General features: G+C 39.8%; 1 protein-coding gene across 3 annotated transcripts in view; it reads right to left on the bottom strand.

Annotated features, from left to right (window-relative positions):
• The window catches only part of OSBPL3 (oxysterol binding protein like 3), a 195,945-nt gene that overhangs the window by 130,896 nt on the left and 38,166 nt on the right, over window positions 1–26,883 (bottom strand). For 2 of the 3 annotated variants that reach the window (XM_069588162.1, XM_069588164.1), the window contains exon 2: window positions 1,199–1,249. The exons of the other annotated variant lie outside the window; for it this stretch is intronic. The gene's annotated coding sequence lies outside the window, so the exon portion shown is untranslated. The remainder of the gene's footprint in view (window positions 1–1,198; window positions 1,250–26,883) is intronic. 3 annotated transcript variants of the gene reach the window in all.

Here is a 26,883-nt window from a genome sequence, read left to right as displayed (position 1 = left end):
GAAAGAAAACACAGGGTAAATTTTCCTGACCTTGGGTTAGATCATGGTCTCTTACATATGACATCTAGAGCAAAAGCAAAAAAGAAAAAAAAAGTAAGTTGGACTTTAAAATTAAAACTTGTATACTTCAAAGAATAAAATCAAGAAAATAAAAAGACAGCTCAAAAATGGGAGAAAATGCTTGCAATCATATAGTTGACATGGGCCTATTATTTAGAATATAGAAATAATTCTTACAACTCAATGAAAAAATAATTTATTTTAAGTGGGCAAAGAGCTTGAAAAGATATTTCTCCAGATATTTCTCCAAGGAAGACACACAAATGGTCAATAAGCAAAAGATGCTTAATATTATTAACCCTGAAAGAAATGCAAATTACAAAAAAAAAAAAATCTCTTCATACTCCCTCATGCTCATTCTAGGTCACTTCAGTTGTGTCCAACTCTGCAGCCCCATGGACTGTAGCCCACCAGGCTCTTCTGTCCATGGGATTCTCTAGGCAAGAACAATGAGTTGCTGCACCCTCCTCCAGGGGATCTTCTTGGTGCAGGGATCAAACCCAAGTCTCTTGTATCTTCCGCAGTGGCAGCCGGATTCTTTACCACTGATGCCACCTAGGAAGCCCCTCATACTCCCTAGGATGGCCATAATAATAATAATAATAAAGAAGAAGCAAACAAAAAGGCAGACAATAACAAGAGTTAGAAAGGATATTGAGAAACTGGAACTCAGACTCTTTGGTGGCAATGTATACTTTGAAAAACAGTCTGCCAGTTCCTCAAAACTTAGACACCATATGAGACAGCAGTATCACTCTTAGGTATATACCCAGGAAACCTGAAGATGTATATTCACACAGAAAACCTGCACAGGAATAGTCATAGCAGCATAATTCATAATAGTTAAAAATCAGAAAAACACAAATGTTTATCAACTGATAAATGGATAAATAAAAAGTAAAATATCTATATGCTATGTATGAACTGATGGATTGTAAAGTCCCAAACTCATATACTGAAGCCTAATCCCCAATGCGATGGTATCTGCAGATGGGGCCATGGGGAGGTAATTAAGTCATGAGGGTGGAGCCCCGTGAATGGGATTGGTGGCCTGAGGCTTGTTTCCTGTCTCCACTCTCAACCATATGAGGACACACCAAGAAGATAGCCATCTACAAACAAAGAAGTGATCTCTCACCAGACAGCAGATCTGCAGGTAGCCGGTCCTCGGACTTTGCAGTCTCTAGAACTGAAAGAAATTAATGTTTGTTGTTTAAGCCATCCAATCAATGGTAATTAGTCATAGCAGCTTAGACTAAGATACCAGAGCATGAAATATTATTCAGCTACAAAAAGGAAAGAAAGACAGTCATGCTACAACGTGGGTGAAACTTGACAACATTATGCTAAGTGAAGGAAGTCAGATAAAAAAAGGCTACATATTACATGACTCCATTTACATGAAATGCCCAGAATAAGCAAATCTATGAAGACAGTAAGCAGACTAGTGTTTGCCAGGGCTTGGGATTTCTTTTGGGGGTAATGGAAATATTCTAGAATAAGATGGGTTGTGATGGTTGCACAATTTTGTGAGTATACTAAAAAATACATCTCTGTCATATACTCTAGATTCCACATTTAAGTGGCATCATATGATATTTGTCTGGCTTACTTCACTTAGTATGATAAACTTAAATAGTCTAAAAGGGTGAATTTTGTGGCATTAAATAATATATCAATAAAACAATCTTATCCTCCTAAAAATAATCTTTGAATCCAACAGAATCAGATATGCAATTATCCATCTTCTCTCTCAAAAACCACTGCCACTGAAGTGAATCTACTTTTGCCGAATCTGATATATAACACTGGAATTCAAAAAAGAAAGAACTATGCTGTGCACTGAAAGATGAATAAACTCCAATAAGCAAGTTTTGAGAACTTCATTATGAGTAATTTAAAATACCATACTCGGAAAACAAATGAGCAAAATATCAAGATGTAAGTCTATAACTTCAGATCAGTCTCTATAAAGCCTTCTAAGTCCATATGTTCTAGCTGTTGTATAGTCGCTAAGGCATGTCCGACTCTTGCGACCCCAGGGACTCTACCCCTTCAAGCTCCTCTGTCCATGGGATTTCCCAGGCAAGAATACTGAAGTGGGTTGTCATTTCATTCTCCAGGGAATCTTCCCCACCCAGGAGTCACACCTGAACCTCCTGCATTGCAGGTGGATTCTTTACTACTGAGCCACCAGGGAAGCCCCAGATACTCTAGTGATCTCATGGAAAGAATGAATAGCAAAAGTCACAGGTTAAAATCAACTTCACCATGTGGAAACACCAATATAAATTAGGTCAAGACTTAGTCATCCGCGAACTCACAAATAGATCATTTGAGAGGTTTTTGACATACATATACAGAAATGAAACATGGGTCTTCCAAGATCTCAAAGGCTTTCTTCTATCATGGCAGGCAGTACTGGCTTAGGTCACTGAAGGCCTGTTTACAAGCAATCAGGGGTCTAATTAAAACCCTTACAGAATAACTAAAAAGCCAAATCTGGATGTTAAAATGATCTTCAAGCTCCAAAGCAGTTGGTTGATCTTTGATCTGTATGCCTGCCTTACATTTAGCAATGACTCAGGCCCACGGTTTTTTTTTAAGTTATGACGTCTCTAATTCTCAGAAATACCACCATGTAGGTTAAAACAGATACACACATGTACTCATATATTCACAAAGACCAACCCATCACAAGCCAAAAGAACCACCCAAGGGAATGAAAAGCCTAAAATTCATTGTCTACAGTCAAAAGAGCAAGGTAAACAGAACAAGCATTGATAATTTCAACTTTTGAGAGGTGATATCCCCCAAAGGTAGTTATAAATCAGCTGTTTGAAACTCTAAACACATCTTCTCATAGAAATCTGTTAGTGTGTGGTCACATACCCAGGTGAGACCAGGGAGACCAATGCAATGCATGTGAAGCAGAGGGTTGATAAGGCTTCTTAAAGGGGGAAAACATGTTCCAAGTTCAATTCCAAAATGTAGTTCAATAGCGGTAGCACCCCAGCTGCAGCATGGAGAAATAGGGTGTACACTCTCTGGTCCTGTCCTTCCCCAGATATCCTAAACTGGTGAACAAACAGGCCCTGGGCCAGAGTGGGAGGCCCACCCCAATCCCATACAAACATATGAATCCTTTACAGGGGATCTCTATGGCTTGTGAGGGCCTGTGGATTTTTGCTGCTCTCCAGAAATTTCAGTTTCAGTAAATGTCTGCTTATCCAGAAGTGAAGGCAAATAAGAGTTCTCATTACAGAATTTAAAAGATTTTTTGTTGAAATACAGCATTCATGTGTGTGTGTGAGTTGCTCAATCATGTCCGACTCTTTGAAACCCCACGGACTGTAGCCCACCAGGCTCCTCTGTCCGTGGAATTCTTCAGGCAAGAATATTGGAGTGGGATAGTCATTCCCTTCTTCAGGGGATCTTACCAACCCAGGGATCAAACCTGGGTCTCTTGCAATGCACACAGATTCTTTAGTGTCTGAGCAACCAAGAAGGTCAAATAGATGGATTTTTAAATATATATATATATATATACATATATATATATATATTATAGGGTAGACACATGAAAAGTTGTGATTTTCAGCAACTTCTCAATGTCTCTTGTGATCAATATAAATTATGTCTTTCATCACCCTTGTCTCCAACCCCCAGGACAGAGGCTGTATATAGTGAGCACCTCAAAGACATACATGGGATCTCTGTTCCTTTAATATCATTAGTACTGGGAATGTAGTTTATTTTTAAAAATACCTCAGAATAACTTACATACACTGTGATAGTGATCTTCAGCAATCTGCCTGTTTCTGCCTCAGTTTCCTCACCCAAGGAATTGTGTGGCTGAGTGACTGGGGTGGGAGGGAAATTAACTTTTCAGTGGATATCTTGGTGCCTTTGGAATGTGGTTTCACAAACACATATCACTCATTAAACAATCAAAGAAACAGAATATATTGTATGATTCTTCATTACAGTAAACCCCAAATGAGAGTTGGGAGTATGCAGTAACTCAGGACACCCTCCCGGTCCCTCCTGCCATCCCCTTGTCCCTCTCCAGGCCTCCTCAGATGTACACTGGGCTGCTGGCTCAGCCCCCCTCCTCCTCTGACCTCATTCCAGCCTGACCACCTGGTTCTGATTCACAGCCTTGCTGTCAGCCCTGCTGTGTGTGCCTCATTCCCCAGTCCTGCTTCAGAATTTCAGGTCAAGCATTTCTGTTTCTCCATCCAACTCCCCACACTCTCAGTGACCCAGAGCTTCTTGGGTGAAAGTGATGGATCATCCTCCTTACAGAAAACCACAGGGTTAATTCTGAATTCAAAGTTTGCTTACCTTAGGGTCAGTACAGAAGTGGGAGGGGGGTAGGGTTGAGTGACAGTTTTAGGACCAGAAAAAAGAATGGGAGGATGGATGGATCTGGGCCGCATCTGAGGCCCTGCCAAGTTCCACCCGTGCTTCCAGCTTCCAGCCCAGGGGTTGTGAGCAACTCCCACATCAGTCCAGTAAAATCCCCCCTTACCTGATCAGTTTCAGACACTATATTCCAGAGACTAGAAAAGTAATTTTGAATATCAATACCCAGTGAAAGGAAGGATTGGCAAATTATGACACATTTGCTCATCAGTTCAGTTCAGTTGCTCAGTCGTGTCCGACTCTGCGACCCCATTATGGTGAAAACAGTAACACATGGGTGCCCTCTGAATTTCCCTATTCACCAAGACTTATTGACTTCTTTATTATGGGGCAAGAAGAACGAGATTGGAAATGAAATCAGACACATAGGAGTATCTGTGGGTGCTTGTTCCACTAAGTTTGCTAGGGCTTTCAAAACTCCTGATCTTTTGTATGTTTATTATCTGGTTTGTGGGGATGGTAACATACATGTATACAGATTTCCAATCACACAATATCATTTACATTAATTATATGCAATTTTCTGTGTGTGCACTACACTCAGTTGCTCAGTTCAGTTCTGTTCAGTCACTCAGTCGTGTTCGACTCTTTGCAACCCCATGAATTGCAGCACATCAGGCCTCCCTGTCCATAACCAACTCCCGGAGTTCACTGAAACTCATGTCCATCAGGTCAGTGATGCCATCCAGCCATCTCATCCTCTGTCGTCCCCTTCTCCTCCTGCCCCCAATCCCTCCTAGCATCAGAGTCTTTTCCAATGAATCAACTCTTCGCATGAGGTGGCCAAAGTACTGGAGTTTCATCTTTAGCATCCGTCCTTCCAATGAACACCCAGGACTGATATCCTTTAGGATGGACTGGTTGGATCTTCTTGCAGTCCAAGGGACTCTCAAGAGTCTTCTCCAACACCACAGTTCAAAAGCATCAATTCTTCGGCGCTCAGCTTTCTTCACAGTCCAACTCTCACATCCATACACGACCACTGGAAAAACCATAGCCTTGACTAGACGGACCTTTGTTGGCAAAGTAATGTCTCTGCTTCTGAATATGCTATCTAGGTTGGTCATAACTTTCCTTCCAAGGAGTAAGTATAAATAAATTAAAGTATATGAGAAACCTATTTAATGGTTGTTATAAAATGCTATAAAATAGTTTTACCCTTTGACTCAACATTTGTAATAGGTAAAAAGTGGATACAACCTTAATGCCAAACAGTAGAGGAAAAGTTAAGCAAATTAGATTGGAATATATTATTTTATATAATGAAGAGTATTGCTTCTAAAGCTATTTGTGAAGAATTATAACATGTAAAGTATTCATGTTTAAAGAAATATACTAGGAATTCCCTGGTGGTACAGTAGATAAGAATCTGCCTGCCGATGCAGGGGATATGGGTCCGATCCCTGGTTCAGGAAGATCCCACATGTCATAGAGCAACTAAGCCCATGTGCCACACTGCTGAAGCTCGTGTGCCTAGAGCCTGTGCTCCACAACAACAGAAGCCACCACTGTGAGAAGCCCATGCACCATGGTGAATAGTAGCCCCCACCTGCCGCAACTAGAGAGAGCAGGCACCACAACAAAGACCCAGTGCAACCAAGAAAAACAGAAATAATTTTTTAAAAAGAAAAATATGAAATACAAAAGTACACAAAACTACATAAAATGCATACTGAAAATGAAAATCACAGGAAATGCTCAAAGAATTAATAAGGGCTACCTTTGGTTGGTAAATCAAAGGGGGTTTTTCACCTCTTTTTCTTACTAAACTTTTGTAATTTCAACATTTTTATAATGAGAACATATTTAAGATGATATATTTAATCACTTAAAATAGAGGGAGTAGCAAGAGTCTACCTCTTACACTTTGTACTTGTTTTTTTTTTTGAGTTGTAACTTTCCTGTTAACTGCGCTATCCAGTGTGGATTTCTACACAGAATTACATTATCTCTTCCTAAAGATGGTAACTCAACAGTCCTGGGATCTAGGTACTAACACTTTTAAAAAAAAATCTTCTAGATGACAAAAAGGCACAGTTGAAAACTACTGACTTAACAAGAGGAAGCCTCAAGTCTTCCATGCTATACACAAGCCTTGATTCCCACAATCCTCCTCACACTTCACCTTCCAGCAACATCAATCCACCTGCAGTTCCCCACAAACTCCCTGAGCATCCCTCACCTCCACCCCCAGTGTGCACACGGCAGAGTGGTCATCCTGGCTGTAGCTCCAATGACACTTTCCATCCACTCCTCCCTAATATTCCCAGATACAAGAAAGACAAAGGCAGCTCAGCATACTACTACAGAAAATCGTCAAATCACAAAGGAAGAGAGCGGGGAAGAAAGGAATTACAGAACAGCCAAGAAACAACTAACAAAATGGCAATAAGCACATACCTATCAATAAACATTTTGAATGCAAATAGAATAAATTATCCAATTGAAAAAAAACAAGACCTATCATTACTCTGCCTACAAGACTCTCAGTTCAGAGGCATGGACACACACAGACTGAATGAGAAGGAATGGAAAAAGATACGCCCTGCAAATACAAACCAAAAGCAAGCTGCGGTAGCGATATTAGACACAACAGACTTTAAAAAAAAGGCTGTGATAAGAGACAAAGAAAATCGTTATGGAATGATACAGGGGTCAATCCAACAAGAGGATACCATATGATATTTGTAAATCTTTATGCACCGAGCATGGGAGGACCTAAATATATAAAGCAAATATTAATAGACCCAAAGGGGAAAAGAGACAGTAATACAGGACAGTAGGAGACTTTAACACTCCACTAAATTAATAGATAAATCATTTAGATAGAAAATCAATAAGGAAACACTGGCTTTAAATGACACATTAGGCTAAATGGACTTAACATTCCAAGGCTAATGCACACCAGGCTGCCCTTGCACATACTTTATTTTAGGAATTGTATTTGGAAAATGAAAAAATTTTGTTTGTCTGTCTCCTTACTGAATTGTAAGTTCCTAGAGGGAAGATACTATTCTTTTTCATCTTTATACCCTGCAGCCTCGCAAGATACCTATCATACAATAGGTACAGTCACAGAAAATACTGGTGACATTCCTGTTTTAGTTGAGCAACAGAATGAATATAATCACTAATTTTTACTCACTTTCATTCTCCATTGTGTGCCTTGGGTTACTGAATAATCCTCAAGTACACTAAAGAGAAAGCTCTTGGGAATCTTTGATTCAGTTAGAAGCAAGGTTGCTCTCATCTTATACCTAGAACTCATTTCAAGAGGACCCATATGACTACAATTCTAGTCTTGGACATCGCTGAAAGAAATCACTGAAAGAAGCTGGCGGAGGAGTTGGCAAGACGAAAATATATTGGATACGCAGTTTAGAGTTTTCTGAATAGCATTTTGCAAAGCCACAGGCTTACAGGGTTTAAAATATGACTCAGAACACCAACTTTGATGCCAACGTCCTTATTTTTAGATTTTTTAAGCAGAGAATATAGCTATAAATTCAACCTACTCAGTCTACAAATCCTCTAAACTTCCTCCTAGAGAACAGAAAAACACTTGGCATGTCTCCGGATGTTATTTTATTTGCATATATAGTTGTGCTTGTAAATTTTTGGTAAGTAAAAAAGAATTAATAATGGAAGCTCTAAATGATTCCCATGATTGCTGCTTAAATTGGCAAAATATTCTCAAGCACAGAAGAGACTTGCTTGTGGAAATGTGCATGGGCGGACTGTTCAGTTTTTTCCACAATGGGATGCTGGCTTGTAGTTATATGCATTCTCAGGCAAATGGCAAGGGGACCGTAACAGAAGGACTACAATTTTGAGAGAGATAATGGACCAGAGAAAATTCAATGGCATGGTAAAAATATTTTACGCTTTACACCATCTGTGCTTTGTTGTTCAGCACCTTAATATCTCATGATCCTCTTTTAAAAAATCACTTTATTGAGGTATAATTTACATACGGTAAAATGCCCCCTTTCAAGTACACACTATGATGAGCTTGGACATGTGTATGCCAATAGAGCCACCGCTTTCAGCAACATATAGAACATTTCCCTCACCCCGAAAGTACCCTCATGCCCTTTTGCAGTCAACTCCCACACCCCCACCTCTGATTTCTATCACTAGAACTACTCTTGATTGTTTCAGGACTCCATATAAATGGAATCATGCAGAGTATCTTTTTTTGTTTCTGCTTCTTTCTCTCAACAATGTTTCTGAGTTCCAGTCACCATGCTGCTTATATCAATGGTTCCTTCCTTTTCATTGATGAGTAGTATTCCATGGAATAAGTAAATAAATATACCACAATTTGTCTCTCTACAAGTTGATGAACATATGAGCTGTTCCCAGCTTTTAGTGGTTATAACAAAGCTGCTGTGAGCAGTTATATATAGACCTTTCTTGGGTAAATGCATGGGAACAGAACTGTTAGGCCAAAAGGAAGCATGTTTAATGTTACAAGCTGCCAAACTGCTCTTCGTGTGGCTGTGCCTTTTCACACTCCCACCAGCCATCCCACCAGCCATACCCGACAGCTCCAGGTGCTCTACATCCAAGCCAACACACGGTGAGTTTCAGCTGTGCTGGTGGGTGTGCAGGTACACCTCATTGTGGTTTCATTTACAAGGCATGAAATCTATGTCCTTCAACTTTCAACCTTTTCCTCTTTCTATAGAACACAGGCAGTATAATATAAGAGATCGCTGAGTCCGTTTCTGGACTCCTGAGTTTTATCACCAACTTTGTCACTAAATAGTTACATAATGCTATAAAGACCATCTATCCCAATATCAATTTTTTTTCTATCTATAAAATGGTTAAATGAGGGCAAATGAGACTTACATTCTTGTTTTAAACAAAAATGAACATAAGTGAGTTCTGTCGAAAGCAATGTATTCCTTTCATAGTAGTTAAGCATTATTTTGCATAATGTCCCAAAGTTCTCAAAGAGATTTTTGTATATATCCTATTTATTGTCAAAGAGGTAATTTTCCCAAACACCACACATTTACAAACAACAACAAAAAAGGAAGATAAACTCATCAAGAAAGGAGATTTTATTGAATGGAAAATTAATCTCCCTCTTCTGCCTGGTGCTTCAAAACTGCTCTGCCAAGTCAGTGAACCTTAATGAATTCCCTTTTGCAGTCATCTAAGCTTAATTCCAAATTGCACCTGTTTTTAAAAGCCTTTACAATTCAGAAAGCATAAATAATCACCTTTGGTCATTTGTTTTGCTCACTAAGCTTTAAATAACACGAAGTTATTCATGTTTTATTCAAACAGGAAATAATTGGGTTCATTTGCTTTTTGCCTTACACATACACAACATTCCTTTACTATCATTAAGTCTCACCTATCTAGCAATGTATGAAAACTCAGCAAATTCCAAGTCAGTCCTCATCTTTTGGGTTCCCATAAGGCAAAGTATGGATAAAGGTGAAGGTAAAGTTAATGATAAAGGCAGGAAAATATCATACATTCTTTATGAGGAAACTTAAGGAGTTAATACTCTTGCCTGGAAAATGCCATGGACGGAGGAGCCTGGTAGGCTGCAGTCAGTCCATGGGGTTGCTAAGAGTCGCACATGACTGAGCGACTTCACTTTCCCTTTTCCCTTTCATGCATTGGAGAAGGAAATGGCAACCCACTCCAGTATTCTTGCCTGGAGGATCCCAGGGACAGGGGAGCCTGGAGGACTGCCATCTATGGGGTTGCGGAGTCGGACACGACTGAAGCGACTTAGCAGCAGCAGCAGCAAGGAGTCAGAAGAAAGGGTAAATGGTGATCAAAGATGAGAGGGAAATGCATGACAAGACATTAAAGGAGATTAGTTTTCAGCTCCAAAGAAATATGTGCTGGAAAAAAATGCAAGTAAAACATCTCGTGTTCAGAGGGGTGTGGGGGTGAGGAGGACAACATTTTTTATCTTCACTTCCTGTCTAAACAAACTATATATTGCCTATCCAAGATACAGATTACACTTAACAAAGGTTTCCCATGTCCTCTTCCAAAGATGTCTCAGAATATGCCGGCAGAAACAGAATAAACCTTCATGGGAGGTCTATTTCCATAGGAATGGAAAACGTTGAGTCCCAGCTGAAAAAAGATATTACATATGAAAAAGTACACGCAGTGTACTTCCAAGGGCCTTTTACCTATTAGGGAAATGGAAAAGAAACCCGCCCACCATCAGTTCAATTGGTCATTAACCTTTCTTGGGTCACTAACTTCTGTAAAAATCTAATAAGAGGTATGGTCCAGTCTTTCCAGGAAAACAGTCATACGACCTTGCACAGTCCCAGAGGTCTGGCTCCATGAAGGCCTTCCATGGAGCCTTTAGGGTTTAGGGACCCTAGATTTAGAAGAACCACCCCTGGTTTTAAATAAACTCACCAATGAGACTTCCACCAACAATAATTCAAATATGACCTATATCCAAACAGAGGAAGCAAATCTCTCCTGATCCAAATTCCAAATACATACACAGTAGAATATGAAAATGACTTCTGTAAATTCCAAAAGTTATCTAACATTCTCACAGGAAGCACATGTTCAGAGGTACAGAGTGAGCTCTGGAAATGCTCCCAGAAATCCATTCCCCACCAGTGCCGAGAAGGATGAGCAGTCATCTGAGTGGGTGGTGTCAATGCCTCCCATTTCTAGAACAGGTCTAGTCTAAAAGAAGAAAGTCCTGATGGAGCACAGAGGGAGGAGAGAAAATGGCTAGCAAAAAGGTATGTGAGCAAACTGATAAATGGGATTTAATTTGGAAACATTCAGAACTAGAGGTGAAAAAGGACAGTTTGGAAATTCTGGGTTGTGAGCAGGTGACTGACTATGGTAGATAGATCAATGGTCCCCAAATAGCCATACCCTAATCCCTGTAACCAGCAAATGTTAGCTTATGGCAAAAAAGGGCTTTGAAGAGATATCATTAAGTTAAAGGGCTTCCCTGGTGGCTCAGATGGTAAAGAATCCACATCCAAGGCAGGAGACCCCAGTTCGATCCCTGGATCGGGGAGACCCCCGGAAGAAGGCAATGGTTATCCACTCCAGGATTCTTGCCTGGAAAATTCCATGGGCAAAAGAGCCTGGTGGGCTACAGTACACGGGGACACAGAGAGTCGGACACGACTGAATTACTAATACTTTCACTTTCGTTAAATTAAGCCCTGGGGATGGATCATCCCGGATTATCCATGGGGGGCCAATGTACTCATAGGGTTCTTATAAGGGAAGCAGCAGATCAGAGTTAGTGGAATACTATTTAATGAGATATAATGTGGGACCTCGAGGCAAGGAATGCAGGTAGCCTCTAGAAGGTAGAGAAAGCAAAAAAGCAAAGGCTCTTGTTCTACACGAGCATCCAGGGAAAGTGTAATCCTGCTGGTACCTTGATTTTACACTTCTGACATTCAGAACCGTAAGGGAATATGTTGGTATTTTTTTAAGCCACTAAACTTATTTGTTATAGCAGCAGTAGGAAACCAATACATTGTCTGCCTATCTTGTTGTTGTTGTTGTTGTTAAGGAGTAAGGAAATGAGAAGTATGAAATAGTCTCATATGGAAGAAGTATTTTCTGATGAGTGATAAATACCTCCATCAACAAGGCTGAGAATTGTTCAAATATGGCCCTCAACCAACAACAAATGGGGAAGTTATGTGGTATAATGGAAACACGGTGGACTAGGAGTTAGAAAAGCTGAGTTCTTACCCTTGCTCTTCAATATACAGTGATATGCCATCAGGTAAGCACAACCTCCTTGAGTCTAAGTGACTGATCTTTAAAATGAAACATTCAGGTTACATAATTATAATGTCTCCTTAACACAGGCCAGAGGATTTCCTCCACAGACTAGCACTAGCTAGTGGTCAGTTTTGTTGTTAGTCCTTACATGTCTCATCTTCACCCTTATACCAGCCTGTGACACTGGCCCCACTTTCCCTATTTCAACCTGAAAGAAGTTATGTCATTTGTCATAGTGAAAATGAAGGGAAAAAGGGGTGGGTGTGGGGAGGTCAAACTGCCTTACAAGCATCTTAATTGCTAGCGATTCAAGAATACACTTTCTGGGTCTACTTTTTAAAACATAAGAAAAATTTCAAGACACCAAGTGGCCTCAACGAGCAGACACTACTGTTCTGTAAGATAGAACCCTGTATTACAAACCAGTGACCCTTCCTGCCTTCACATTCCGATTCCACACTGGGACTCTGCTGCTGTAGCAACTCCAATCTTCACAGTTCATGGGAGGAGAATGGAAAGGCTGCTGCCCAAAATAGTTTAATAAGGCCAGCAATGATTCATGGAGTAATAACAGGCCAGGCAGGCAGCCGCGTGCAGAACCGGCCCCAGCTGAGAGGGGGTTTCACAGCTCAAGGTTAAAATAGAGAATAAGGAGGTCATTCATTCCACATGTTCAAGGAGGGACAGTTCACTAGTACTACCTGTAAACTCCTAAAAAGGGAGTCAGATGTGAGGCAATTCAGCTCGACAATTTATCAACACTGGCCTACAGTTCATCAGCAACAAACCCGTGAACATAAAAAGCAACCATGCGAACATAGCCCTTTAGAACATTCTCATGATGAACTCTAATTTACTCCTGAAATGTACTGAAAGTTTTCATCAGCAAAACAGTATCTGAAGTTTATGAATGGTTTCAAAGAAGCAAAACACATAAAGGAGAAGAAAAATACCCAGAAAACTATAAAGACACTGATAGGCATAGGTCAGTCTAAAACCCAAACTAGGATTACCCCACAATACAGAACACTTATATCATTAGTATTTTTGATTATACTTTTGTTCCCAAGCAACAACTAATAATTGATCAAAAATTTAAGGATATTATGCAAAAGAAAGAAAATTTTCTTTTCCATAATTCATTTATTTTAAATTCCAGTTTAGGCAAGTATTTGCAGTTTTTATCTGCAGTCAATGTTTATATAATTATGAGAAGAGAAAAGAGACAGATGGGTAATTCATAAAGTTAATAACTATCTGCTTTTGCTATCAAAATTTGGAATTTCAACCAAAGATATCTATAAAGATATATATGAGTTACAAATGGCACAAATAGAAAGGGTAAAACAATAAATTCTAATGTTTGTTGGCATTACATTGATTTAGTCTGTAAATAACTCCCTGGATATAATGAGAAAAGCAGTTTCAAAGAAGGAAGGGCTAGAATGTGATGGGGCTGATGAGAAAATGCAGAACATATGTGTGACTGCTCCAAAGAGAAAGTTAATTTTTCTAAGCTGGAATAAAAAGTAAACATGTGAAAGTAACAGAAAATAAGGTTATTTGAAAGAAGTTTTCATGTATAAAAAGTTAAATCTAAACATTTCAATGCAGGCCTCATTGGGAAAGTACCAATATTAATTACCTCAACAAATTTTTATTCAAATATTACACAAATAAACACAATATCCCTGGTGGCTCAGAGGTTAAAGCGTCTGCCTCCAATGCGGGAGACCCGGGTTCAACCCCTGGGTCAGGAAGATCCCCTGGAGAAGGAAATGGTAACCCACTCCAGTATTCTTGCCTGGAGAATCCCATGGACAGAGGAGCCTGGCAAGCTACAGTCCACGGGGTCGCGAAGAGTCAGACATGACTGAGCAACTTCACTTCAACTTCACTTCATGCTCATCACCAATCTTATTGACAAGTGTAAGTCTTCTTTGTTGGATATGAGAAGGAATAATATTCATTATATTCTTCTCACTGGTCTGAGTGAGAAGCTCTAATGACAAAATAACTGAGTTCCCTGGATCAAAGACAATGTCCGACTCTTCACAATCCCATGGACTATAGCCCGCCAGGCTCCTCTGTCCATGGAATTCTCCAAGCAAGAATACTGGAGTGGGTAGCCATTCCATTCTCCAGGGGATCTTCCTGATCCAGGGATTGAATCCAGGCCTCCTGCACTGCAGACAGATTCTTTACCATCTAAGCCAGCAGGGAAGCCCCAATAAAATACAAGTAAAATGAAAACTGCTGTCAAAAAATAGCAACAAGGAAAAGATACTTTCATCAACTATAAGAGTATATGGTAACTGTCAGGCCAAAAAGGGAAACAATCCTCCTTTAATATGAGCTTTGCCAAAAACATACCTATCTCTGCCCTCAACCACTGAGGAGTAACATGAAGTACATTATGGTTTTAAGAAGTCTGTGTTCATGCTCGTCTCCTCAAAGTCAGAATGGACAATACAGGAAAAGTTAGCATAACTACTCATATGGCTTTATCCTTGAAATAAACATGTAAAACTGAGTCTGCCATTTAGCTTACCTTTGAATGAATCTTTTCTAAAAATATTTCGCCCTTGAGAAACAATGTACTGACCTGTGTATGAATGAGGCACCACTTTCATTTATATCTTCTGTTCCTTGGAACAGAGTTCAATATCCCTGATCCTTGGCAATAGGCAGATGGAAAAGCCAGAAATCACAGTTCTGCTGCGATACCTACCTAGGAAACTTAATTATCCCACCTGGACAGTTTTGCCTCATTTTATATAATGTATGTTCTCGCCTGGAGAATCCCCAGGACGGGGGAGCCTGGTGGGCTGCCATCTATGGGGTCACACAGAGTCGGACACGACTGAAGTGACTTAGCAGCAGTAGCAGCATGATCATGAAAATTGTATATACTCATCGGAAAATGACTTACAAGAACCCTATAGTGACTCTTTAAGATAAGACAATATGCAAAATAGTTTTGAAAAATATCTACAAAAAAAAAGAAAAATATCTACAAAAAAAAAAGAAAAATATCTACAAAAAAAAAAAAGAAAAATATCTACAATGTTGGTCATCACAAAATTGTTACTAATAAAAGCTCCAGACAGAGAATTGGTAAAATAAGTTACTGTATATTTATACAATAATCTGTAAGACATCCATTAAAATAACAAAATAGACATAAAGGAAACTTTTTTCTAATTAAAAAAAAAATATGAAATCAAAAGAAGTTGCCAAAATAGTGGTCAGAGTAAACTTTACCTAGCTCCTACCAATGGCAACATGTTATATATAGAAGCATAGTGTTCTTGCCTGGAGAATCCCAGGGACGGGGGAGCCTGGTGGGCTGTCATCTATGGGGGTCACACAGAGTCGGACATGACTGAAGCAACTTAGCAGCAGCAGCAGTCAAAAACAAGAAATTAACATTGGCACAATACAGTTAACTAGACTACAGAGTTTATTCGAATTTCATCAGTTTTTACATGCACTCATTTTGTGTACATGTGTGCATGTATGTGTATTATATATTGTTCTATAAAATGTTATCACATGTATATAATTCATGTAACCACAATCAAGATGCAGAATTGTTACATCATCACAAAGGAACTAAAAGAAAACCTTCCACAGAACTAAAACTGCTCTATACCTTGCTCTGGGTGCTGCTTATGCTGTGCACATAAGATTTATACAATTTAGAAATAAGTTATGCCTGAATTTAAAAAGAATGATAATGAAGCTCAATTGGTTGACATGGATACACGTTCAAGATAGTCAGGTTTAAAAAAAAGTTACAAAACAGTGTTTATAGTATGATTCTGTTTTTGTATAATTTTATGTCTCTGTGCCTAGGAAAAAAAATACAAAATCACCAAAATTTAATATTCTTCTAAAACTTCTATTTCATTTTTCTGATGTTTATTTTGTAGTGAGTAAGAATCACTTTAACAATTCAGGGGAGCAAATCAAAACCACAATGAGGTACCACTTCACACCAGTCAGAATGGCTGCGATCCAAAAATCTGCAAGCAATAAATGCTGGAGAGGGTGTGGAGAAAAGGGAACCCTCCTACACTGTTGGTGGGAATGCAAACTAGTACAGCCACTATGGAGAACAGTGTGGAGATTCCTTAAAAAATTGCAAACAGAACTACATTATGACCCAGCAATCCCACTGCTGGGCATACACACAGAGGAAACCAGAATTGAAAGAGACACATGTACCCCAATGTTCATCGCAGCACTGTTTATAATAGCCAAGACATGGAAACAACCTAGATGTCCATCAGCAGATGAATGGATAAGAAAGCTGTGGTACATATACACAATGGAGTATTACTCAGCCGTTAAAAAGAATTCATTTGAATCAGTTCTGATGAGATGGATGAAACTGGAGCCGATTATACAGAGTGAAGTAAGCCAGAAAGAAAAACACCAATACAGTATACTAACACATATATATGGAATTTAGAAAGATGGCAATGACGACCCTGTATGCAAGACAGGAAAAAAGACACAGATGTGTATAACGGACTTTTGGACTCAGAAGGAGAGGGAGAGGTGGGATGATTTGGGAGAATGGCATTCTAACATGTATACTATCATGTAAGAATCGAATCGCCAGTCTATGTCTGACGCAGGATACAGCATGCTTGGGGCTGGTGCATGGGGATGACCCACAGAGATGTTATGGGGAGGGAGGTGGGAGGGGGGTTCATGTTTGGGAACGCATGTAAGAATTAAAGATTTTAAAATTAAAAAAATAAGAAAATAATAAATAAATAAATAAATAAAACAGCTAATAGATAATAAAAAAAAAAATTCAGGGGAAAAGAACCCCTCCCCCAAAAAACAGTATGTATGTATATTCTCAAGGAAGAATTTTTTTTTAAATCACCACCTAATTCATTCCTAGGTTTTTCCTGGCTTAAAAGTAAGCCTTAAAATCCTCCCATATAATCCTTTCTATCATTCCCCTAAAATATAACATCATTCATCTTTGTGATTCTTGTAAAGATGAACTTGAAAAGCCCTTTCCCCTAAAGCTCACTGTGTTAGAATATTTGTAAATTTTTCAAAAGAAGCTGAGACATGAGTACAAACTATATTCAAGGCAAACTTTTCCTCTCACAAATTACAAAAAAAAAAAATCTTTAATACAATCTTTAATGACCACAGACTTTGTGCTGAAATTATACAAAAGGATTTTAGAGTCAGGACGCACAAGACAATGATCCTGCTCTAAACAAGGTCAAAACTGCAATACACCAAGCCACGTGCTTGTACCACTGGTGCACAGAGTCCTGGGAGCAGACAAAGGAGTCAATAACCAATCCTGTGTAGGAGAGGGAAGGTAGATGGATTCCAGACAAAGAATGACTCTGGATCTGGGCCTTGAAAACCTATATTTGAGCTTCTGCCCAGTGAAAAAGGGTAAGAGTTGAGAGTCACTCAGAGAGACTGCCTGCAAGCACAGGAAACTTGAGAACCTGCTGGAGAACAAGTAAATACAGGACAGGGAAGAGGTGAAGGCAGATGATTCTAGAAACTATCCTGAACACCATGCCAAAAGACTGGACTGCATTATCCAATACACGGTAGGAAATCCAAGGTACTTTCAGCAGAGGATTAGATTGGTGGCAGTGTTGAAGATGAGCTGGAATGGAAGAGAATGGAAAAGGAAGATAAATTATTGAGCTCTTAACAGTATAGGCCAGGTAAAAAAACACTGAGACCCTGAATAGGGAAAGCAACAGCTATACTGCTACCAATTTTTACTTGTATTTTTTCAAACTATATAAATGGCATCATGCTTTATATAACCCACAACTTAATGTTTTTGTTCAACACTATTCTTGAGATGTACCCATAATGACATGTGTATTTCTAGTTCTTTCATTTTAACTACTGTATAGAATTTAGCTGGTTGAACACACTTAGTCATCTACATCTTGTTCACAGTCATTGAAGTCGCTTTCACTTTTTTTCCCTTTCTGTTTTTTGGCTTTGCCACGCAGCTTGCTAGATCTTGGTTCTCTGACCAGATATCAAACCTGCACCCTCGGCAGTGAAAGCCTGGAGTCCTAACCACTGGACCACCAGGCAATTGCCTTTGTTTCCAAATGTTTGCTCTAACAAACAACAGAGTGGTCAACAAGGCATACAAACCTCCCAGTACACGTGTAGGAGGCTTTTACATACCTGGAAATAGGACTGCTGGTTGATGAAGTTATAAGGTTTGAACATCCTAAACCTAACTACTTCTTGCCAAACTATTCAAACAACTAGTGGTTGTTCCAAGTGATATACCCATCAACAGAATATGTTGAATTTCCATCCAACATGTCCCTGCTTACAGCTGGTATGGCCAAACTGTTTACTTGGGACAAATCTATGAGTGTAGAATGGGTCATCTTGTCCTGGTTTTATATTGTTTCCAGGACCTAGCTTCCTACTTTATAGCTATAATCCAGGAATTAGGTTATGGGAGAAAGGGGGTGAGTTGCTTAGGTAACAAGAATAGAAATACCTCTTACGAATTGTCAAAAACTGCTTAAGCAACAAAAACAGAGAAACATTTCTACCCACCCCCAACACATACAAATGGTGGCCTGAATAAACAAGAACTAACTTGCCATGTAAAAATACAGAAAGCATTCCAAAGTTGATATGGCAGCTCTATGGTTATAAAGAACCAGCATCTTTCTGTTCTGGATTCCATCTTCATCTCTGCAGGGTCTAAGGTGATTTCTGAAACTCTAGTCATCATTCTGATTTAAAGAGTGGAAAAGAAAAGAGATATGGGCAAAAAGGGCCCTAAGGGAGGTATGCCTTCCCTAGAACGCACACACAACACTCCTAAATAACAATCACTGGCCAGATTTCAGTCATTTGGCCATACTTAACTGCAAGAAAGACTGGAAATGGGATTTTCTTGCTGTTGTTTTTATTTGTTGAGATAATGTGCAGAGAATAGAAAAAAAGGGGATCTGCTACTAAGGGAAAAACAAACAACAGGCGGCAACATTCTTAGTAAATGATATGATTAATCAAGATATAGAACACAAGAAGAGATGAAAAGAAAGAAAATGGAGCTCAAGAGATGGAAGTCAGCATAGATGTAGATTTAAGAATTATCAGCATACAGGCATCAGATGGAATCATAGAAATGACTAAGTCCCATGAAACACCACTGATCAAGAAGAGATGGTGACAGCAATAAAAAAAAAAAAAGAGGAAATAACACCATTTGCAGCAACATGGATAGACTTTGCAGCAACGAGTAAAATAAGTCAGAAAGACAAAGACAAATACCATACGCTACAGATGTGGAATCTAAAATGAGACAAACGAACCTCTACACGAAACAGAAACAGGCTCACAGACGTGGAGGACAGACTGCGGTTACCAAGGGGGAGAAGGAGGGGAGGAGGGATGGATTGGAGTTTGGGATGAACCGATGCAAACCAGTATATATAGGATGTATAAACAACAAGGTCCTACTGTAGAGCACAGGGAACTGTATTAAATATCCTGTGATAAACCATAATGGAAAAGAACGTTTAAAAGAATATACATCAATATAGACACATAAAACTGAATCGGTTTGCTGTACAGCAGAAATTAGCACACTGTGTATCAGCTATATTTCGACTTTAAACAATGATGAGGTGACCATACCAGGAAAGCCAAAATTTAAAAGAAAGAAAGAGGAAAAAATCTATTAAGTAAACCAAGATGTAGAGACTATTCAGAGAAGCAAGAAAATCAGTGCTCCTAAATCAAGGAAGCAAAGCCTTTCAGCACTGAGGAGGTGCTGCAGAAGCCACTAGGAGTAGTCTCCCCAGCAGCTCTTCCCCCTGTGCTTCCCTAACAGAATTCCAGTTTTGTTCAGCTACTGAAAAGTTATATACTTGAGAGGAGCCTGGCCTTGTTCCCAACCCCAGCCTGCAAACCGGACAATTATAAACCTATCAGTTGACCCCATTCCCCCTGCCACTGACTGACTTTGGCAAGGGCATGTGATGTGATCCTGGCCAATGGGACAAGCTTGGAGAGAAAATAAAGTTAATATACTGTGAATGGAAGGGAGGAAAGGTAAAGAAACTGGGTCTTTGATGACAATGTCAAGTCATGAATTAAGCAACTCTGGAAATGTCTGTATTTCCAAGACATCTTTCATGTAGCCTTTTATTTAAGCCTTGTCAATTTGGGTTTTCTGTTATTTGCAGTCAAAGTATCCCAACTGATAAAATAGTCAATAGTATGAGAATTTATAGATAGGTGAGGAGATCATTGGGAAGCCCTGAGAAACAGGATTTAGAATGGAATGGCACTGCTCCATCACTGATGAGGGGTAAAACATCAAAAACCCTGGCGGGTATATGTAAAGTCAGGAGGATTTCTCCTAGTGACTTGCATTAGATATAAGCAGAACAAGCTCAAGTGCCGAGAAAGAAATTAAGAAAGAAACTGGATCCTTGAAGAGAATAATAAAGGTTTGGAATAGCTTGTTAGAGAAAAACATGAAAGGGTATAAACAAAAAGATCTCCAAGTAACATCAGGGGTTCTGTTAACCTTTAAATCTTTCATTTAAGGCAGACAGTAATCGGCTGGGCTTCACCAGTGGCTCAGCGGTAAAGAATCTGCAACGCAAGAGATGCGAGTAGACATCTCTGGTCAGGAAAATCCCCAGGAGAAGGAAATGGTGACTCACTCCAGTATTCTTGCCTGGGAAATCCCATGGACAGAGGAGCCTGGTGGGTTACAGTCCACAGGGTCGCAAAAGAGTGGGACACAACTTAGCAACTCAACAACAACAGAGTTATCAACTCAACTTAGCAACTCAACAACAACAATCGGTTACAGAGTTACGGAGTCAGTACAAAGATCCTCCCTGGTGGCTCAGAGGGTAAAGCATCTGCCCACAATGCGGGAGACCTGGGTTCGATCCCTGGGTCGGGAAGATCCCCTGGAGAAGGAAATGGCAACCCACTCCAGTATTCTTGCCTGGAGAACCCCATGGGCGGAGGAGCCTGGTGGGCTACAGTTCATGGGGTTGCAAAGAGTCGGACACGACTGAGCGACTTCACTTCACAGAGATCCAAGTAGACTGCTGTGTTGACTCAGAGTTGGAGAAAGAGAGGAGTACTTCTCTGAGAAGATCAAAGGGATGAGAAGGTACCCGTAACAGATAACCAGGTACATCAAGGAAGAAATGAAGTGAGTGGAGGAAGGAAAGGCCAGACAGAAAACAGGGTGGGAATCTAGGGAATAAATTCAGAGTCAGAAGAACAGGTTTAGTGAGAGAAAGCAGACGGGAGAGAGGGGACTCTGACAGAGGAAGGGGTGTGGCAGAGATCTCTATCTCAGAAGGGAGAAGAGGAGAGTGTGGGCACTGAAAGGATTGCTGAGGTGTTAAGGAAGAGAAGGTCACTGGAACCAAGGAGATGAGGGGCATGAATTGAGGATGTTAGATCGGTTCCCAAAATGGGCACTGCAGAGGCCAGAAGCTCAAAGGAAAACAGGAGTCAGCTACAAACTGAGAAGTGATGCGTCCGACGAAACTGCTCTTCTCAATGTTTCTCATGGAAATGAACGCTTATGGAATCCAAAGATTTCTTAAGAAAGAGAAACCTACTAGCAAAGGCAACGGTTTCAGGCAGATAATCTTTCACATCTACATACAAAATTGGCCCTAAACCCTGAGGAAATCCTGGAAAACCCATTCTATCATCAGACAAGTCCTTTTAATTGGGTCTCCTTCTTATCAATGTAGAAGTGCCTTTGAGGAATAAAATAAGAAAAGTGGAGACAAATCAATTGTATATAAGTTATTTTTTAAAGTTTCTGCTTCCAGCATTTCCGTTTTCTCTCTTCCCACTGCCACTTGCCAGGTTCAGGTAGCAAATATTGCTTCTCACCTGCTGCTGCTGCTGCTAAGTCGCTTCAGCCGTGTTCGACCCTGTGCGACCCCATAGACAGCCCACCAGGCTCCTCCGTCCATGGGATTTTCCAGGCAAGAGTACTGGAGTGGGTTGCCATTGCCTTCTCACCTAGATGACTACAATAGCTCCTATCCAGCTCTCAGCCACCATGCTCTCCCTGCTTAAGCCATCCATACACAATTTCCAAAATAAACTTCCTGGAGCATCTCTCCGATCACGTCACTCCTCTCTGCAAAAATCTGCAGTGACTCATAATCATCCAAAACACTGGCTTTCAAGTCCAGCTCTTACAGCCCCTATATCTCATGAGATGGGTCAAATGACACAATTGGTTCTCGAATTGCAGGGGGGGGGGGAAATATATATATATAACAGATACTTTTTTTCCATTTTAAGCTTCTCACCCTTCATATTTTCAAAGCATTTGGCACCAATTTTCACTTGTCCATATTAGCATCTAATAGGAGAGACAGGTAACATAAAATATATTTAGTTATTTGAAGTTTAATACACATCATCACAGAGAATTCTTCTACATGCAACATTCATGCACAAATGACACACAAAATAAAGTCCAACTCTGCAGTAGGGGCGTTCAAGGCCCTCCCCAATTCTGACCCTACCTTCCTTTCCAACACTCTCTCTGAAACTTTACTCCATGTATCGTAATTACAAAGCAAGCAAGGCTGTCTTCAGAGTTACTTGCATTCACATCCATCTCTTTAAGGACCCAGGTTGTATCTTGCTCACATTTCTCCATGTGATACATAACACAAGAAGGAGTAAGATTCATTCCATGGGCCCACTGCTTATCTGCATGTACTTTGGGCACCACCAGAAATGTATGTTGAGTCCACCTGATCCAAGCAACCTTTCCTTAAAAGTCCCGAGGGGTGTTTTTATGGAACTTTATGAAAAAAATAATAAATCATTTGAAAAGAAATCACACAACATGGAAAAATCATGCCAAATTTGCTAAATAATCAATCTAAATATAGATATTCCTGTATACAACTACTACATCTGAGCCACCAGGGAAGCCCAATATAATGAATACACAGTTGTAAATAAAGCTAAGAGACAGCCATCCTGACCATAGCATGAAGTCCACTTGAGGTTGAGGACAACTAGATGCATGATAGTCAAGCTCTATGCAGACACGTTGCTCCTTTCATGCCCTGGATGTGTAATTTGCAATGGGACAAAGAAGGGGCTATTATAATTCTCATATTCCACAGACAGTCATCAGAATAGGAAATCCCAATATTAGGTCTCATCTACGTAACAAGAGAAAATTCAGAGTCCCTAACGTGAAATTAGGACAATGAAAGTACAGACATGTCTGTGTCTCTGTTGATGGCCATTTTCCTTCCTGGTAGTTGCAGGTTTTAGGTTCCTTTTCTGAAACCTTTGAGGTCAGAACTATTTAGAATTGGTTTTTGGTGGTTTTTCATTTCAGAAAAGTAATATGGTGCATACATCATATAATAACTGCTCTAGCAGGAATCTGGAGTAGCATCTCATAGTTGAACATGTTAATATTTTTGTAACCAGATATATGAACATTCTTATTAATTCAAATAAAGACCATGAATAGCTTCACGTCTGTTCAGGTCAGATTTAGCCATTAAATGAGCTACCAAAACAAAACCAAAAAAATGGATTGCTATTCAGATTTCACAGTTGTGGTTGAGACTGAACTACAAATAACGGTGCAATGCTGGAGCTTAAGGAGGTGACCGCTGTTCTCACCCCTTCTGCAAAGATAAGCTGCTATGGCAATCAATGTCCGCCTACAAAGGCCGTCCTCTCAGTGGCTCACCAGCTAGAATAAACTTCCGCGTGAAACGTAACCTCAAACTTTTCCCCTGTAACTTACCCAGTTTCTTCCCTTTATTGGTTACTTGAAATGCTGTGTTGTGTTGGATGTGGTAAGTCGCCTCAGTCATGTCTGATTATTTGTGACCCCTTGAACTGTAGCCTGCCAGGCTCCTCTGTCTATGGGATTCTCCAGGCAAGAATACTGCATATCATTATTTCTTTATCACAGTACGGCAGCCCAGGGTTATGCAATTTAACCAACTTATGCCACATCCCCGGTTGCACTCACATAGCCTATCCCCAGGGTTCTATAGCAATATTCATGCTGAGGTGTCTGACCCCCTGGTTCCAAAGCTCTGGGTCCAACCACAGCAAATCATGACACCATGAGGGAACAAGAATGCCCATACACAGAGGCATCTTTACCTATCTGTTGATTAACCTTACAGAGGTTTAAAGGGAAAGACAGGATATATCTCAGTCTGCTCATTCAGTCATTTCATTCCAAAACAAAGGTAACACAGAAGGCTTCTAAACTGGGCCCCCTCTGCTTCAAGATTCTGAAGCAGGAGAACGAGGGCCCCTCAGGAAGTTCCTGGGACCGAGCTTGTTAGCCATCTCTCAGGAGCTGGTGTTCAATCAACAGCAAGTCAAGTTTAAAAGGAAAAAAAGTGAGCAAAAATAAGCCAGAAAAAAAAAAATGGGGCATATGCATACTTAGGATGTAAATTAAGCAGCCTGAGTACACATTTTGTCAAATGCACAAACTAAGGAAAACAGCCTGAAGCCTGCACAAATATCAAGTGTTTAAGTACATCAGACTGGCCCCATTGTGACATCAGTTTATATTTCCTTTCATTAAGTTCAGCATAACAAAGCACACACATGTATTTGGCTTAGTCTGGAGGAGAAACAGCCCAATATTAAAAACCAAAATCACAAACCAAGCTCAATGTTTCTGTGAGCAGGATGTCACAGAGCCTTTCCCAGGTTCCCTCTAGAATTCTCTAAAGTCTTCAGTTCTAGAACTGAGAAAACAGAATCCTTTTTCTGGGATGCAGACTGGGAATTACCAGGTACACTGATCCACACAGTCTGTTTCTTTTGGAAGACCTATCTGTCATGCATGTTTGCATGCTAAGTTGCTTCAGTCATGTCCAACTCTATGCGGCCCTATGGATTGTATCCCACCAGGCTCCTCTGTCCTTGGAATGTAGTGATACCTAAAAATGTCACTATTTTCCTCTAGTCCTCATCTCTACCTTCAAAATTATCCCTGCTGGAAAGCATAATTTCACAACCAGAAATTTATCACCTCAAATCTTAATGCCATAGCTTCTATATTTGCTTCTGTAGAATCTTTTAATTACCTAAATAAGAATATACTTTTCTAAAAATTCCATTAAGCTGGATAAGATCAGGGCTAACACTATAACTCTATATCCATACATATCTCCAAGGAAACCTATCTAATATTAGAGCCATGCTAAGTAACAGATTCAATTTTGAAAGAAATCAGGCAAGCAGAATTTAATAAAATGGAAATTTGACTCTAAGAAGTGCTTTCACATTCCCTGATGCTGAGGATGCTTCAATTATGACAAAACTATAAATTGGGATAGACTACAGAAAATGTCACTACCCAGAATAAATATTATAAACATATGACTTTGGTTGGTCCATTCTGAATCTTCCTTGACATTTATCACTGTACTCCAGGAAAGTCAATATATGAAGTTTTACCTCGTGTTTCAGGTTAAACATCAAGTAGGAGAGATAATAATAAGAAATCTTTACTCAGTCTTCCCAGCATGGAAGGATACTATAAATAGTCAATAATTTCCTTTAATACACAAAGAAAAATCAAGAAAGAAATTAAAGATTCACCAATTTAAAGTCTAGAATAACGTAAGAATTTTACTGGGCAGAAACCAAAGATTAAAAAGTGATCTTGGCTTTGAGAGATTATTTTCCATCTACGACATTTTCCATCCATACGACACTGTGGTTACAAGAGTAGCTGTAACACCTCCTAAACTTATGACACTTGGAGGGAGAGCTTCTGTTTTCTTATGTGCGATAAACTTAACCTGAGTCAATTACCGAGAGCATGCTGGTGATGTTGAGAAGAAACTCCAGGTGTTAAAACTTCCAGGACAACATTAAAGAATTAAAAACCTCAATAAACCAAACCTGTTCCCTCCCAAAAGAGAAGGAATGTCAAGGTCTCTCCTATGCCCTACTTTATCCAAAGATTCATACCACAAGATGGTATTCGTGTTCACACTTCCGTGTTTACCTGGCAAGGGCACCTAACCCTTCTGTGTGGCCCTTCTTATTCTCTATAATAGTGACACTTCAAATTAATGGGCAACCTGCATCTACATCATTGTCAAAAATATTTTAGAAACCATAAAATATGAAGCAATAATTCTGGCACAGTGAGTCAATATCTGATTTTTTCCTTTCCTGATGAATTCCATGATTAGCTTTCTTGTATTTGAACAAGCAGCTTCCTTAAATCAAAACAGCCACTGCCAAGTTATCTGATAAACCCCACTTAGGCACTATTTGATAACATTCAAAAGAAAATCCACTTTATTTCAAATCTAGCACCATTTCACTTGCACATGACAATCCTTCCCTCCTTCGTCCAACTGCTCTTTTTTCCAGGGTGAACATCTCCATTTAATTTCATACACTCTCCTGTCCGTTCTCCAACCTAGTCACTCCCCTAAGGACAGACTCCATTGTGGGTACATGCTTTGGCCATCCAACAGTGTCCTATATCAGTTCATTCAACAAAGGCTTAGCGAGAATCAGGTGTGATTCTAAGAACTGGGGATACATCAT

Source organism: Ovis canadensis, chromosome 4, assembly GCF_042477335.2.
Source record: "Ovis canadensis isolate MfBH-ARS-UI-01 breed Bighorn chromosome 4, ARS-UI_OviCan_v2, whole genome shotgun sequence".
Lineage (NCBI taxonomy): Eukaryota > Metazoa > Chordata > Mammalia > Artiodactyla > Bovidae > Ovis > Ovis canadensis.
This window is presented reverse-complemented; position numbering and strand designations above follow the sequence as displayed.